Consider the following 16,146-nt stretch of genomic DNA (forward strand, 5'->3'; position numbering starts at 1 on the left):
GAACATTTGACTTTCCAATGTATCTTCAAGGATATAAAATATAGAAAAGCAAATGGTGGCTTGTCAAGCAACTGAATCCTCTGTGCCTCGTCCATTCACGTCTGATACTTCAGGCGAGTTTGCTGCAGAGACTGCTTGCCTTGAAGGTCTACTGAGGAGATTAAAGCTGCACCATCAGTGTTCCTGCTCTGCATCCTTCAATGGGAGCTTGAGATATTAACCAAAAAGTCCCCAAATGGTCCTTTCACTCTTGTGGGATAACTGGCCTGGCCTAGACAACTTGATATGATTTTAGAAACAGAGTAACTAAGCAAAGATTACATTGCCCTAAAGATACCCCAGAAGTGACAAGGCTTGAAGAGATTTTGTACCATGTTTGATTTGAATTTGCTTCATTGGGTGTGGCAGGTGTCTTTCAGGTTCCTGAGCTCCCATACCTGCTCCCTGCCCACGCTCTGCCACACATTGATACAAAGTTATCTTTTCTTCAGCAATCTCAATCTTTCTAGTTTTGTAGAATGTGTATTTTTGAATGTAGTAAGGATAGGCATTCTGTATGTGAAACCTAGTTCTTAACTCTCTTCATATATTCTTAACCCTTTTCATTTAATCTTTACCACACTGTAAGAGTAGGTATTATTATCCCCATTTTATGCATCAGGAAAAAAAAAAAAATCAAGGCTCAGATAGGTTAAATAACTTGCCCAAAGTATCATAGCTTAGTAAGAAGAAGAGCCAGGTTTCAAACCCAGGCAATGAGACTCCAGAGTCTAGGCTTTTCAATGTTATACTGCATTATCTGAATAAAACTTTAATATCAGCTTCCTAATAATGAAAATATATAATGTTTTCTTTTCCAAATTATTTTTCCTTCAGGATGAAATGTGAAACCACATTTCTCAAGTATTATTGAATTGCATATCAAATTCCTTTTAAGCCCTGACCCATCTTGAGATTGTATTTGAATCCTGATGAATCTTTGTGTTTCACTGTGGCACATAATTTTCATTATGTCGTCATTATAAATTTCAACTGATTGCAAGAAGGTGCTAGACTGTGATCTTGGAAATATGATATATAAAAGGCTTATCTTTACATTAAGAGATTACCAAATAAGATGATTTCTTTAGTGAACTGCCTAAAAGAAAATTTGGTATATTTCCATGGGTAATAGACTCAAGATTAGCTTTGAATGTTAAAAGAGCATTCTCCTAGCTAGTTCATTGTTGCCATGACAGTGCTGGCAGTGCAACTGTTGTAGTAACTCCTTGCAATGATCTTATTTTAGACCCTAATGTTTGCAGTGCTGAACATCCCCTTCCCCGCCCCACAAGTAACTAGTGGAAAAGTACTGGTTTTATAACTGGCTTATGGCTTTGTAGCTGAAAGACTGCACTATTGTGGGCTTAAAAAAAAATAGTGTAGGAGTGTTGAGTGTTTTTCCCGTGGATTATAAATGTTTGAAATTTCCCAAAATATGGTATTGCATTACATGTCATACAGCAAGTTGTTTACAGCTAAAAAGAAAAGGGGCCTCTATTGTCTTTTTAAGAAATCGAGCCCAGATTATATCATGACTTTGAGCTCGTGTATTAATAGAAATCATTTTTCCATTTGTATGTTTCATGTGCATATTTTAAAGTCTTTAGATTGTTTTATTTAGTTATTTTGGAAAATTATCTTCAGAATCATAAAGGATTATGTTTAAATAGTGTAAAAGGTATTTTCTTCTTGTCCTTTCCATAGTTCAACATTTATCTGATTGAATTGGAACATTTTAATCTTGATTTCTCAAATTATGAACTAGAGTTATGAAATGATTTTAAGAAATTACCCAATTTGAACTGTGTACTTAAACTAACATAATTGTTTAGGCATTCTTAGCTTTGTTGCCTGTAAGTTATAAATTCGATTTTTAAATATTTCATTGATATTTTCTAATTGTAAACCCCATTATAACTATACTTTTAAGCACAAAATATTTTCAAACCTGTAATAGTAAGTGCCATTTTGTGTACTTTTGCATACCCTTTATTAGGTCAGAGTTTTGGTATCCATGGCATGTGCACTAAAAATACAGTATAGCATGATGAAAATAATAATTATGGCAATAAATCTTATCAAAGAAGATGAAAAGTCTAAATATTATACTTCTTTCATTGGTGTGACAGCTATAAACAAATGATTACATTTGCTTTTTTTTCCCCTAAATGCTGTATTAAAAGTTTACTTCATCTTCCATAGATGCTGAAAATTTAAACAAATCTTGTGTGATTGGGCCTGTACTGAGTGTTGGAGTATGGGTGTCTGGCAAGCCCTTTTCTTTTTTCATTCTAACATACACATTTCTAAACAAAAACTTGACTCCAAGCTAAAGTTGTGTTTGGCTCTTCCAACAGGCAATCAGTATTTTAACCTTTATTTTATTATTATTAGTTCCTTTAGTGCATTTTATTATTATAAATAAATCCTTAGTGGTGGTTGTTCTGATTAAGATTCTAATTCCAATTTATACCGGTGTTTGGCTCCTTCTTTGAACTTGGAAGTGGTTGTGTAGTCAAATGTGAAGTCAAACCTGTACTACATATTTGTATTGAATGCTTTTTATTTTTGGAACAAAACTAAATTATAGTTCTTTTTCCTTTCACAAAATAATTAATAGCAGGATTTTTTTCCCTGAACCTCAGTATACCTCTAGCTGACCTCCCTCTCCATTCAAAGCTGAAATGGAAATACTTTTTTAAAGTAAGAATTCATTTAGAATTTTTCTTTGTGCCTAGCACTGTTATGAGATATAAAGAGAAGCTGAAAACATCACTACTATCAAGAGTTTTGCAGTGATTTGGAGAAAATAGATTAAGAACAAATCAACACTTTCACTAAAAATGTTAAATTTTATGATAGTGTGTTGACAATAGTGTGACGACAATAGTGTGACTCTTAATGGGATTGTATGTGCATAGTAACAATTCCACATCTAAGAAATCATCTGAATTAAGATTTATGTATGATAATCTCTATAGTCTCATTTATGATATAAATGTGTTGTATTTATCCATTATTATATATAAGTTGGTAACCTAAATATCCAATAACTTATTAAATTATGGTGCACTATATAAAGGACTTGAACAGTTATTGAAAGTTGTTTTAGAACGTATAAGAAAAGAAAATATATACATATATTTAAGTCGAAATGCAACTTTTAAAATAACAGACCACACACACACATATATATATATATTTATAGAGCAGGGAAATGTCAGGAAACCTGCTTGTACTAAAATAATACTGAAAGTCTGGTTCTCTTTTAGAGGTGGGATTGTTGGAGATTTTAATTTTTCTTTTTAGAATAATCATTAATAAATACTTAATTTTATTGAGTGCTTACTATATGCCAGCCTTTGTTATTAGCTTTTGGCATACAACATTTGCAAGATTTGCAAGTGGGTTATGGGTTTTTAGGAAGCTATCTTCCCAAAACAAAACAAATATACAAATATGGATACCCTCCTTGCTGGGAGATTAGATTAAGTTTCTGCTTTATTTAGCTAAGGAAACAGGAACATCTCAAAAGCTAGGCTGTCTCATGGAGAAGAAGCATTTAGAGCCGGCTTGGGTGCTGCTTTCCCTGCCCCTGATGCTCCTAAAGATGGTGCAGCTGCTGGTGACACTGCCTGTGTCAAACCAGATCCGCAAAACTCACTTTTTACTGTATTACTGCCTTTTTGTATTTGAAGTTTACATTTGCATTCTGGAAGAATTTTTACAAACTACCCATGCACTTCCCTTGAAGGCCCGTTTCACTGCAATATCTAGTTTTGTAGATACAGCCATTCTCTGATGTGAGTTTTACATTTTATAGATGAGGAAACAGATTAAGCAACTTAACTCAAGTAGTGAATACTGAGAGTCAGGAAGTGAAGTCTTACTCTTCATCCTCAAGCACTAATCTGTTTTCCTATAGCTTTTTGTTTTTGTTCTTGAGCACACATTACTTTCATATTAGAAAATGACTTAAAATCAATGTGAAAAAATTTCGTGACATATAAAGTGTTAAAGCAATTCAGCGCAAGGAAAGATCAGAATGGGTTGGGTCATAAAGACAGCTTAGTGGAGCAAATAAATTTTAATGTAATAATTAACTTTTCTTCTCAGCTTATCTGTTTGTTTACACAAGTACACACTGCTGCTATCCCCAACATGCCCAAACCAAACCTCTCATGACTGGCTGTAACTAATGCTCTGTTGTTCTTTCCTACAGACTAAGTTTTGGCCTCATTTTTGTTTCCTTTTTGTGGCTCCCCCCCTCCTTTTTTCCTTTTGCTGTCTGTCAGTGCATGTAAGAATATATAACTATGACTTTTGTCGAAGCTTCTTCTCACTATACTGTTGGGCATTATAAATAAAACCCCTTTAGCTTGGCAGTTTCCATGTGGTGATACTATCATAAAGACTGAGCTGGCTAAAAGGAGTTGTAAAAATTACATTAACTATGTTTAAAAACTCATTGAAGGAAATAGAACTAAGATCTTAAATATTATCTGATGATCTAACCTTACAGCATAAACTAGAGCTGATAGTCAGTATGCGCTGGCACAGCAGTACTTGTCAAAACACTAAAGTATTTTCATACTAGTTGGTAAATAGTAAACAAATTCCAGAAAGCAATAAAACTAATAATATATAGTCAGGATGAGTGTTTGTCTTAGAAAACCACACATGCACCTTAGATTCATAGTCTGGTCACTAAAACATGGAGCTAGGAGTTTTGCTCAGGTGTTCTGTTATTTATTTCAGATGTTGAAGGTGCAAAAGCCCTTGGGTAGGAAGGAGAGACCAGGCAGGTGAACTGAGGAGAACCTAATCTGTAAACCCACAAAAGAAATGGCCAGTTGTGCCAAGGGGACAAGCCAGGTCCAGGCTTTTGTGTGACTAGCGAGGCTGCCATAAGCCAGCGACAGAGACTCTCAGGGTATAGTCTCTCAGGTGGGCCTGAGAAGTCTCTTTGTGTAACAGCTGAATTAGTTATCTATTGCTTCATAACAAGTTCACATGCTATGGGAAGGATTCAGTTCCTTGAGAGTTGTCAGATTGAGAACCTCAGTTCCTTGCTGGTAATTGACTGGCAGCTCTCTCTGTTCATTGCCATGTGGGTCTCTCCACTTGCTTCTGCAGAGAGAGCACCTGAGAAGAGCCAGAGACAAGGTACCAGCGAATGAATGCCAGCGTGACAGAAGTCAGTCTTTTGTAACCAAATCTTGGAAGAGACATGTCATCACTTCTACCTTAATCTGTTCATTAGAAGCAAAACACAAGTTCAGCCCATACTCAAGGGGAGCATATTACACAATCAAGTGAATGACAGGAGACAGGGCACAGATCCTTGGGAGTCATTTTAAAGCAACTTACCACAACAACTTATCTCCTAAACTAGGTGCTGGGGAGAATTGACCTCCCTGCCTACCATGAAGAGAGTTATGCGTTAGGTTATATGTCCAGGAACGTAATTAATGCCTGGAAGAGAGTGCAGTCCAGCAAGTGATAGTGTGAGGCCAGGCTCTGCCCCTCTCCTCAGCCTTGCAACCAGTCTCCAGATAAAGGAGCCTCACACCAGGGCCCACCAAGGTTCAGTTGGAGAGGCCCGTCCACCTCTCTCTGGCAGCTTCTTGGTCTTTTTTTCCTCCATCTTCCCCCATGTGATCCTGTTATTCCCATGTGATCCTAGGAAATTCCCTGATTCCCACTCTTTGTCCCAATATAAAAACAGCATTTGTCCAAAAGGTAGAAAGTGGCAGACAGCTTTCTTTTCATCTTTCAATGACTATCTAATAAGTTATGAATCAAATCTCAGCTGTATCTATGATTTGAGGGGAAAGGGAATTAAAGCCAAAAACACTTATATTGTTGTCCAGTCACTCAGTCGTGTCCAACTCTGTGACCCCATGGATTGCAGCATGCTAGGCTTCCCTGTCCTTCACTGTCTCCTAATTTGCTCAGACTCATGAACATTATGGTGTTGATGATACCATTAACCATCTCATTCTCTGTTGCCCCCTTCTCTTCTTGCCCTCAATCTTTCCCACCATCAAGATCTTTCCCAATGAGTTGGCTCTTTGCAATAGGTAGCCAAAGTATTGGAGCTTCAGCATCAGTCTTTCCAATGAATATTCAGGGTTGATTACCTTTAGGATTGATTGTTTTGATCTTGCAGTCCATGGGACCCTCAGGAGTCTTCTCCAGCTCCACAGTTTGAAAGCAGTTCTTCAGCGCTCAGCCGAAATGGCAACCCACTCCAGTATTCTTGCCTGGAGAATTCCACGGGCAGAGCCTGGTGGGCTGCAGTCCATGGGGTCGCAAAGAGTTGGACACGACTGAGTGACTAACACACCAGCCTTCTTTATGGTCCAGCTTTCACATCTGTACATGACTACTGGGAAAACCATAGATTTGAGTATGCTGCTGCTGCTGCTAAGTCACTTCAGTCGTGTCTGACGCTATGCAACCCTATAGAACACAGCCCACCAGGCTCCCCCGTCCCTGGGATTCTCCAGGCAAGAACACTGGAGTGGATTGCCAGTTCCTTCTCCAATGCATGGAAGTGAAAAGTGAACGTGAAGTCACTCAGTTGTGTCCGACTCTTAGCGACCCCATGGACTGCAGCCCACCAGGCTCCTTCATCCATGGGATTTTCCAGGCAAGAGTACTGGAGTGGGGTGCCATTGCCTTCTCCAGATTTGAGTATACAGGACCTTTGTCAGCAAAGTGATGTCTCTGCTTTTTAATATGCTGTCTAGGTTTGTCATAACTATTCTTCCAAGGAGCAAGCTTCTTTTAATTTCATGGCTGCAGTTACCATCCATGGTGGTTTTGGAGCCCAAGAAAATAAAATTTGTCACTGTTTCCATTTTTTTCCCATCTGTTTGCCATGAAGTAATGGAACTGGATGCCATGATCTTAGTTTTTTGAATGTTGAGTTTTAAGCTAGCTTTTTCACTCACCACTTTCACCCTCATCAAGAGCCTCTTTAGTTCCTCTTTGTTTTCTGCCATTAGAGTGATATCATCTGCATAGCTGGGGTCATTGATATTTCTCCTGGCAATCTTGATTCCAGCTTGGGATTTATCCACCCTGGCTTTTCAAATGATGTACTCTGTATATAAGTTGAATAAGCAGGGTGACAATATACAGCCTTGATGAACTTCTTTCTCAGTTTTGAATCAGTCTGTTCCATGTCTGGTTCTGACTGTTGCTTCTTAACCTGCATACAGGTTTCTCAGAAAACTTTTATGAGCATTCTCAAATTGAATAATAATAATATTGTTATTGAATATTATTTTGTTGAATAACAAATAATTATCATTTAATTTAATAACAAACATTATGGCAAACCTAAATTTTTATTCAAATATCCAAAATCCAAATTGGTATGCTTTACTATCAATTTTGTAGTTTCTAAGAGAGAAAAGATGAAATAATTTCTGTTTTCATTTTATAAGCCCCAGTTCTTATAGATTTTGACTATTGTAAAACCGGACCAAAATGATTATATAACTGAAAGCAATTTAAAAAAATTGTACTCCACTGAATACAATGTTAAGTTGAGGCTAGGTTTCTTTTTTTTTAATTGTAGAGAAATCTTTTAAGTTTAAAAGATTATTTATAATTTTTATCATATTTGATTTTTAGTATTTTGGCCAAATATTTGGTGAAAATTAAAATATTTTCCATGTATATTTTAAATCAAGGATCAGTTCAGTTCAGTCCCTCAGTAGTGTCCGACTCTTTGCGACCCCATGAATCACAGCATGCCAGGCCTCCCTGTCCATCACCAGCTCCTGGAGTTTACCCAACTCACGTCCATCAAGTCAGTGATGCCATCCAGCCATCTCATCCTCTGTCGTCTCCTTCTCCTCCTTCTCCCAATCCCTCCCAGCATCAGGGTTTTTTCCAATGAGTCAACTCTTCGCATGAAGTGGCCAAAGTATTGGAGTTTCAGCTTCAGCATCAGTCCTTCCAATGAACACCCAGGACTGATCTCCTTTAGAATGGACTGGTTGGATCTCCTTGCAGTCCAAGGGACTCTCAAGAATCTTCTCCAACACCACAGTTCAAAAGCATCAATTCTTCAGGGCTCAGCTTTCTTCACAGTCCAACTCTTGCATCCATACATGACCACTGGAAAAACCATAGCCTTGACTAGACGGACCTTTGTTGGCAAAGTAATGTCTCTGCTTTTGAATATGCTATCTAGGTTGGTCATAACTTTCCTTCCAAGAAGTAAGCGTCTTTTAATTTCATGGCTGCAATTTTAGATATTGATATTTCTCCCGTCAATCTTGATTCCAGCTTGTGCTTCTTCCAGCCCAGCGTTTCTTATGATGTACTCTGCATATAAGTTAAATAAACAGGGTGACAATATACAGCCTTGATGTACTCCTTTTCCATTTGGAACCAGTCTGTTGGTCCATGTCCAGTTTTAACTGTAGCTTCCTGACCTGCATATAGGTTTCTCAAGAGGCAGGTCAGGTGGTCTGGTATTCCCATCTCTTGAAGAATTTTCCACAGTTTATTATGATCCACACAGTCAAAGGCTTTGCCATAGTCAATAAAGCAGAAATAGATGTTTTGCTGGAACTCTTTTGCTTTTTCGATGATCCATCTGATGTTGGCAATTTGATCTCTGGTTATATGTAAAATCTCCAAATGCTAACAATAGTTACCTCTAGGCTGTGGTTCATACTCTTTTACACTTTTCCAAAATGTTTATGATGGATACTTCTGTTTCTTCTCATAAGACCAATGAACATATCCCATTGAAAGGAAAACAAGCTCAGTGCACCACTCACAGCAGGATGACCTTTATGGTATGTAGAACTTGAGCATACTCTCTGAAGTGTTTCTTCAAATATGGTATATACTAAGTTTTACAGATTTAATTCTTTAATTTTCTATAGAAATACCTTTCTTTTAAAGACCTTGGCTGTTGATAAAGCAGATTTTCTTAATGAATTTTGCATTTATAGGGTTTTTTGTCTTCACACTGAAAATTTACTCTGAATTTTCAGCTTGTTGTAGCTTTTATGAACACTAGATGGCACTCTTACTCAACTGAAATCCAGCTTATCGATCATATTTTGGTGCTGTGAGCCTTTCAAGAGTTGGATGTGCAACTGAAGAATGCTTGTTTCCCTTTTGTTTTTAGAGGGAGGGAGTTTGGGGAGAAGGGGAAATTTTTCAGGTTTAAGTAGCTGAGCTTATATGGTTCAGTTTTTTTTTTTTTTCATCTATCCAGAAATCACCATGTTGATAATAGTGGTAATCAGTCCTTCATTCCACAAATGTTTATTGAGCACCTGCTGTTTTTAGCACTATTCGAAGCACTATGTACTGGAGAAGGAAATGGCAACCCTCTCCAGTGTTCTTGCCTGGAGAATCCCAGGGACGGGGGAGCCTGGTGGGCTGCTGCCTATGGGGTCACACAGAGTCAGACACGACAGAAGTGATTTAGCAGCAGCAAGCACTATGTACATCAATGGGCAAAAGAGATTAAAAAATCTCTAACCTCATATAGCTTACATTCAGTGCTTGGACTGTTTCTTCGTGTGCCATTCTAAGTACTGTGCTTGTATTCATCCATTACCTTACCCATTTAATAAGAGGAAGCTTAGGCACAAAGAGGTTATCTAATTTGTCCCTATTCACCTGGCTAGTTGTATACATGACAAAGCTAGAATTCACATTCAAGCATTTAAGTCTCTGAAGTTTATTCATTGTAACACTATTCTGACTCCAAAACCAAAGAATATTTTATGATTGATTCTGTTGAATGTAAATAATATAAATTTACCTGTTTATATTTGTCCTCTGCCTATGGAATTCTCTGGGCAAGAATACGGGAGCGGGTAGCCATTCCCTTCTCCAGGGGATCTTCCCAACCCAGGGATCAAATCCAGGTCTCCTGAATTGCAGGCTATTTGGTTTTATATTTTAGTTTTATGTTTTAGTAGTACTGTGTTTATAAAGAAAATAGAGTAAGGCCAGTAGTACGCTATGAAAGTTTCATGATTTGGGGGAGGAGTGGGCAAATTTACCTTCCTCTAATAAAAAAAAGTTTTATGTAACTTAGGATAATTTATAATTATACTTGTATTTCTGAAGGACCAGAGTTGTATTTAACAACATACTTATTGTAAGCCACTAAGTGTAGAGGGAAAGTTAGCCACCACAGAATAAAAATATTGATGACTAATTCATATACAGATAATTGATAGTAAAACTTGTCTTCAGGGAAGTGGAAATAATTAGTTCTTAACAGCTAGCGAGGTGCCTTTTGTTTTTTTGCTGCAAAGCTGTATTAGATTACAAAACTGTATTTTTGATTTGATTGGGCTTCATGGGTGGTTCAACAGTAAGGAATCTGCCTGATTTAATCCCTGGGTAAGGAAGATCCCCTGGAGAAGGAATTGGCAACCCACTCCAGAATTCTTGCCTGGGAAATCCCACGGACAGAGGAGCCTGGTGGGCTACAGTACATGAGTTGCAAGAGTCGGACACGACCAAGTGACTAATGATAACATGTTTTTGATTGCTAATAATTAGAGTTCATGTTCTTTTAATTAAATGAAATAATTAGTAAAAGAGAATCACTGTTGTTCACCAGGGAATAGATAGAAGTTTTTGCACAAGAGATTGATTTTGGCAGATGCTACAGTTTACAGATTCTTAAATTGGGAATTTTGCCTTTTCTAGGGCCCTGTGTACCCTATAGATTGAATGCAAAGCTGTGTACACTGATGAGCTTTATTTCTTGGGGGAGAGCCCAAGTTTTATCAGATTTTCCAAGACGTTATAACCCTAAAAGATTAAGAACTACTGCAAAAACTAAGTGACCCACTGCATATTAAACTTGCTTTTCTTAAACTTTAGAGATAAGTTCAAGTGATTGAAATCTGGGAGTTTTATACCAACAAAGGGAAAATTTTGCTGATTCAATGTTAGCTTATCCCTCTTGGTCTGCTGATCCTCTTGTGGTATATCTGGTGATATTGGTACTTGAGTTACTTATGTTTGTCATAAACTGGGGCAGGCCCACACCTGGCAGTTTAGATATTAAAAGTTCAAGTCTTGCTTCAAGACTGTTAAGACCCAGAGAGCCCAGCTGAGCACAGCAGCACTGCCAGCCACTGAAATTTGGGGGTTGTGGTTTTCCTCAGCAAAAGTTCACTAATACAGAAGTTGGAAATAGTCATACTGGCAGGGTCCATATCCTGGTTCTTCTAGCTGTTTAACCTTGGACAAGTTACTCAACATCTCAAGTTTTCAGTTTTATTACCAGCAAAATAAGACAATAGCGCCTCATATCAGTGAGATAATAGCACCTTTATCTCTAAGGTTCTCAGCATAGTGCCTACCTTGGTACTTAGTATGGCAAAAACGTTAAATCTATCCTTGTATATGACTCAGTTGTCTAAAATAATGAGTCTTCTTACCTGCTAGCTCCTTATGTTGATTTATTTTTCTTCTTAGCCCCAAACACTACCTGACATTGTTACTAACTTAAGCTTACTTTTTGATTCTATCTGCCCTACTAGGTTGTAAGCTCCTTGAAGATGGAGACTTTTTCTTGTTCATTTCTAGGCTCCTTAGGATAGTGCTAGCAAATACAAACAGATGTCCAATTAACTAGCAATGTCCATCTACCCTCCCATCTGCCTGTATCAACTGCAGCTTCAAAATGAGGTAGGTAGACCAGGAGGAATGTCTCTTTCCCTAACTGGGATAGCTGAAATTATAACTTAAAAAGAAATAGTAATCTCTTTAGGCCCTCTACTGCGGCCTATAGACCAGTAGCATCTGTGTCATCTAGGAAGTTGTTAGAAATGCAGAATCTCATCCTCACCCTAGTCCTTCTGAATCAGATTTGAATCCCCAAGTGACTGTAATGCACATTATAGTCTAAGAAGCACCGTGTTGACCATTTTAAGGATTTTGGATTTTATCTGAAAAATAATGGAGAACCCACTACATTTTAGGTTGGAGATTACATTTTCAGATTTGTTATTTAAAATGATCACTCTTGTGTCAAAAACAGTGGTTGTCTTTGGAAAGGGAAACCTTTTGACTGGGGACAGAGTTGGGACTGATGCTTTTTTCAGTGTACTGTTTCCCAGATTCACTCTGATACAGCCAGCACGTAGCCTGCTTACCCTGTCCTCCTATTCCAACCCCACTCTTTTGACTTATACCAAGAAGACTAGACACCTGCCCTCATATCAGAACTCTATGCACACCACACATATAGCTACCACTTGCCCACTTCCTGGACCTAGAGGTGTCCTGATGGGCCCTGTGTTCAGCCAAAAGGAGGACAAGCCATAAAGCCTTGGAAGAGGGCTTAGCCCATTTGGGCGGAGAGTCCCAGGATTCAAGTACTTGGAACATGATCTGGATGAATATGTCCTTGATTCTGTGTATAAGTGTAAGTGTAGTCGCTCTGTGGTGTCTGACTCTTTGCAACCCCGTGGACTGTAGCCCACCAGGCTCCTCTGTCCATGGGATTCTCCAGGCAAGAATACTGGAGTGGATTGCCATTTCCTTCTCCAGGCGATCTTCCCGATCCAGGGATCAAACCTGGGTCTCCCACATCACAGGCAGATGCTTTACCCTCTGAGCCACCAGGGAAGTGCTCTTCAGCTACTGGAGGGGTGCACCTGAAAGAGGCCTGTAATGAGCCCTCTAAAGTGCAGGGACACCACTGTTTAGGTCTCAAAGATGTAATGCCTTTTTGTACCTTCTATTTTCAATGTATTTTTTAATGTGAATATATTACCTACATTAAAAAATAAGATATAATATTAAATCATAATAAAATTACATGGGCTCCTGTGTGGGAATGGATAAGAGGGGTACAGCAATGCAAGCACAAAAACCAGTTAAAAAGCTATTGCAGTGTTTCAGTAATAATTGATACAATGTTTTGGACTAGCAGGCTTCTCTGATAGCTCAACTGGTAAAGAATCCACCTGCAATGCAGGAGATCCAGGTTTGATTCCTGGGTTGGGAGGATCTGCTGGAGAAGGGATAGGCTACCCACTCCAGTATTCTTGGGCTTCCCTTGTGGCTCAGCTGGTAAAGAATCTGCCTGCAATGCAGGAGACCTGGGTTCGATCCCTGGGTTGGGAGGATCCTCTGGAGAAGGGAAAGGCTACCCACTCCAGTATTCTAGCCTAGAGAATTCCATGGACTATACCCATGGGGTCACAAAGAGTCAGTCAGACATGACTGAATGACTTTCACTTGAATTAGCAGGATAGTAATGAAGATGCAGTTTCAACTGCTTTTTCATTTGAGTATTTCACTGCTAGGTTGCTTAGATTGCATAAACTCAGTATAATTTTTTCTTCAACAGTATGTGGGATTTAAGGATTTGACCCTTGGTTATTTGTGTTTTTACTCTGCCCTCAGGTTTTATTATGGTTCATTAAAATTCCAGACTAAAATCATTTTCACAGAACTGTGGAGATGTTCCATCATTTTCTAGCACCAAGCCACTCCAGTATTCTTGCCTGGAAAATCTCATGGACGGAGGAGCCTGGTAGGCTGCAGTCCATGGGGTCGCTAGAGTCGGACATGACTGAGTGACTTCACTTTCACTTTTCACTTTCCTGCATTGGAGAAGGAAATGGCAACCCACTGCAGTGTTCTTGCCTGGAGAATCCCAGGGACGGTGGAGCCTGATGGGCTGCTGTCTATGGGGCCACACAGGGTCGGACATGACTGAAGCGACTTTTATAGTGGAGAAGGCAATGGCACCCCACTCCAGTACTCTTGCCTGGAAAATCCCATGGACGGAGGAGCCTGGTAGGCTGCAGTCCATGGGGTCACTAGGAGTCGGACACGACTGAGTGACTTCACTTTCACTTTTCACTTTCATGCGTTGGGGAAGGAAATGGCAACCCACTGCAGTGTTCTTGCCTGGAGAATCCCAGGGACGGGGGAGCCTGGTGGGCTGCCGTCTATGGGGTCTCACAGAGTCGGACATGACTGAAGCGACTTAGTAGCAGCAGCAGCAGTGTTTATAATGAGAAATCTTATGTAAGTCTGAGTCTCATTCTTTTTTAATGAAACCTGTTTTTGTTTGTTTTATTTTACCTTTCTCTGGGAACCTTTTCTTTTGCTCCAACTTAAAAAAAAAAAAAAAAAAAAACAACTCTTGAACAGATCAATGAATAATGTAGTAAATACCAAGTATCCTTAATTCATAAATTAACGTTTTGCCACAGTGCCTTTCTCTAATTTTTTTCTCTCCTTTTGCTGAACTTCTTGAAAGTTACAAGCACTTCTCCTCTAAAATACTTTATCCTATATTTTCTAAGGACAAGGATGTTCAGGGAACTTAAGATTTTTTTTTCATCCTTAGAGTTTTGAAATATTGTTAGTATGTGTTAGAGTGTGTGTGTGTCTCTCTCTCTCTACCTATCTTTTATTATTAATCATTGCAAGGGCTTCCGTTGTGGCTCAGCTGGTAAAGAATCCACCTGCAATGTGGGAGACCTGGGGTCAATCCCTGAGTTGGGAAGATCCCCTGGAGAAGGGAAAGGCTACCCACTCAAGTATTCTGGCCTGGAGAATTCCATGGACTGTACAGTCCTTGGGGTCGCAAAGAGTCAGACATGACTGAGTGATGTTCACTTTCACTTTCTCCTTCTTGGTTATATATACCCTCAAGCAAATCTCTCACATGTTAGAGTGTGTGTGTGTGTCTCTCTCTACATATCTTTTATTATTAATCTATTGCACTCCATGTCTTTCAATATAAAGATTTGAATCTCAAACTATTCTTTTTCTTCATTATCTCTGTTATATCTGTCCTTTTGGACCTACTGTTAGGTGAGTATTAGAGCTCCATCTTAATCTTTTCCCATATGTCCTTTTTTTTTTTTTTTTGTCTTTTTTACTCTACACCCTGGAGAGTTCCCTCAAATTTGTCTTCCAAATTATAAATTAGCTCTTCAGCCTGGTTCTGTTCTTTAATGCTTCTGCTGATGTGTTTATTCAGTGGTGGTGGTTTAGTCCCTAAGTCGTGTCCAACTCTTGCAACCCCATGGACTGTAGCCTGCCAAACTCTTCTGTCAATGGGATTCTCCAGGCAGGAATACTGGAGTGGGTTGTCATTTCCTTCTCCAGGGGATCTTCGGAATCCAGGAATCAAACCTGGGTCTCCTTCATTGCAGGCAGATTCTTTACCATCTGAGCTACGAGGGAAGCCCTGTTTATTCATTAGTAATGTTTTTAATTTTCAAGAACTCTTTCTTATTCTCTGATTGTTCCTTTCTCAGAACAACCAATTCTTGTATTATGAATATTTCATTCTCTGTAATCTCTCTAAGGATGCCAATATAATTTTTAATTAGTTTCTTTTCCTCCCTGCTGAATCAGCCAGGATTCTGGCAGGAAATGATGGCACACTCAGATGGGGTGTCTGAAGAGAATTTAATGAAGGTGTGGGCAGAGTTAAGGGAAACCAACAAGATAATAATCATTTTGAACTAGCTATGAACGTAAAGGGACAAGGTCTGGAAGAAGTTACTGGAACTCCATGAAATTTACAGCTATAGGAAAAGTCTGCCCGCTTAACAGGAATCGTGGCCTTCAGTAGAGGAATATATTCATTGCTAGCCCTCAGCCTGGCAGAGAGTAAGTGGAAGAATAAATACCCTGACCTTCTTCCCCCTGCCTTTTAATTTGTTAGTGCCTCTCACTGGAAGAGTGAAATTATAAGCCAAATGGCAAGGGAACCCCAGTGATACAGTCCATAGGTCAGAGAGATGATTTAGAGAGGCAAATAGAGAATATATGACATGCCTATATTGTATCAGTTTCACGGTGTTTAGGAAGACATCTTGATGGGTGGATTGGGCTGTGAAAAGAGTAGCACTTTGGGCTGATGTGGTGTGGTAGAAGATCAGTCAGTCAGTTCAGTCACTCAGTCATGTCTGACTCTTTGCAACCCCATGGACTGCAGCACACCAGGCTTCCCTATCCATCACCAACTCCCAGAGCTTGATCCAACTCATGTCCATCTAGTCAGTGATGCCATCCAACTATCTCATCCTCTGTTGTCCCCTTCTCCTCCTGCCTTCA

The 16,146-nt window shown here is 39.1% G+C and overlaps 1 protein-coding gene and 1 long non-coding RNA gene across 2 annotated transcripts in view; both read left to right on the forward strand.

The window, feature by feature from the left end:
• SESN1 (sestrin 1) overlaps positions 1 to 16,146 on the forward strand; it is a 114,376-nt gene that overhangs the window by 11,942 nt on the left and 86,288 nt on the right. The gene's annotated exons all lie outside the window — the stretch shown is intronic.
• The window catches only part of LOC139184806 (uncharacterized), a 58,606-nt gene that overhangs the window by 10,756 nt on the left and 31,704 nt on the right, over positions 1 to 16,146 (forward strand). Inside the window, exon 2 of the long non-coding RNA XR_011568327.1 lies at positions 1 to 16,146. This exon is cut by the window's right edge and continues 31,704 nt beyond it. This is a non-coding gene — a long non-coding RNA (uncharacterized lncRNA).

This window comes from Bos indicus, chromosome 9 (genome assembly GCF_029378745.1).
Source record: "Bos indicus isolate NIAB-ARS_2022 breed Sahiwal x Tharparkar chromosome 9, NIAB-ARS_B.indTharparkar_mat_pri_1.0, whole genome shotgun sequence".
Taxonomy (NCBI): domain Eukaryota; kingdom Metazoa; phylum Chordata; class Mammalia; order Artiodactyla; family Bovidae; genus Bos; species Bos indicus.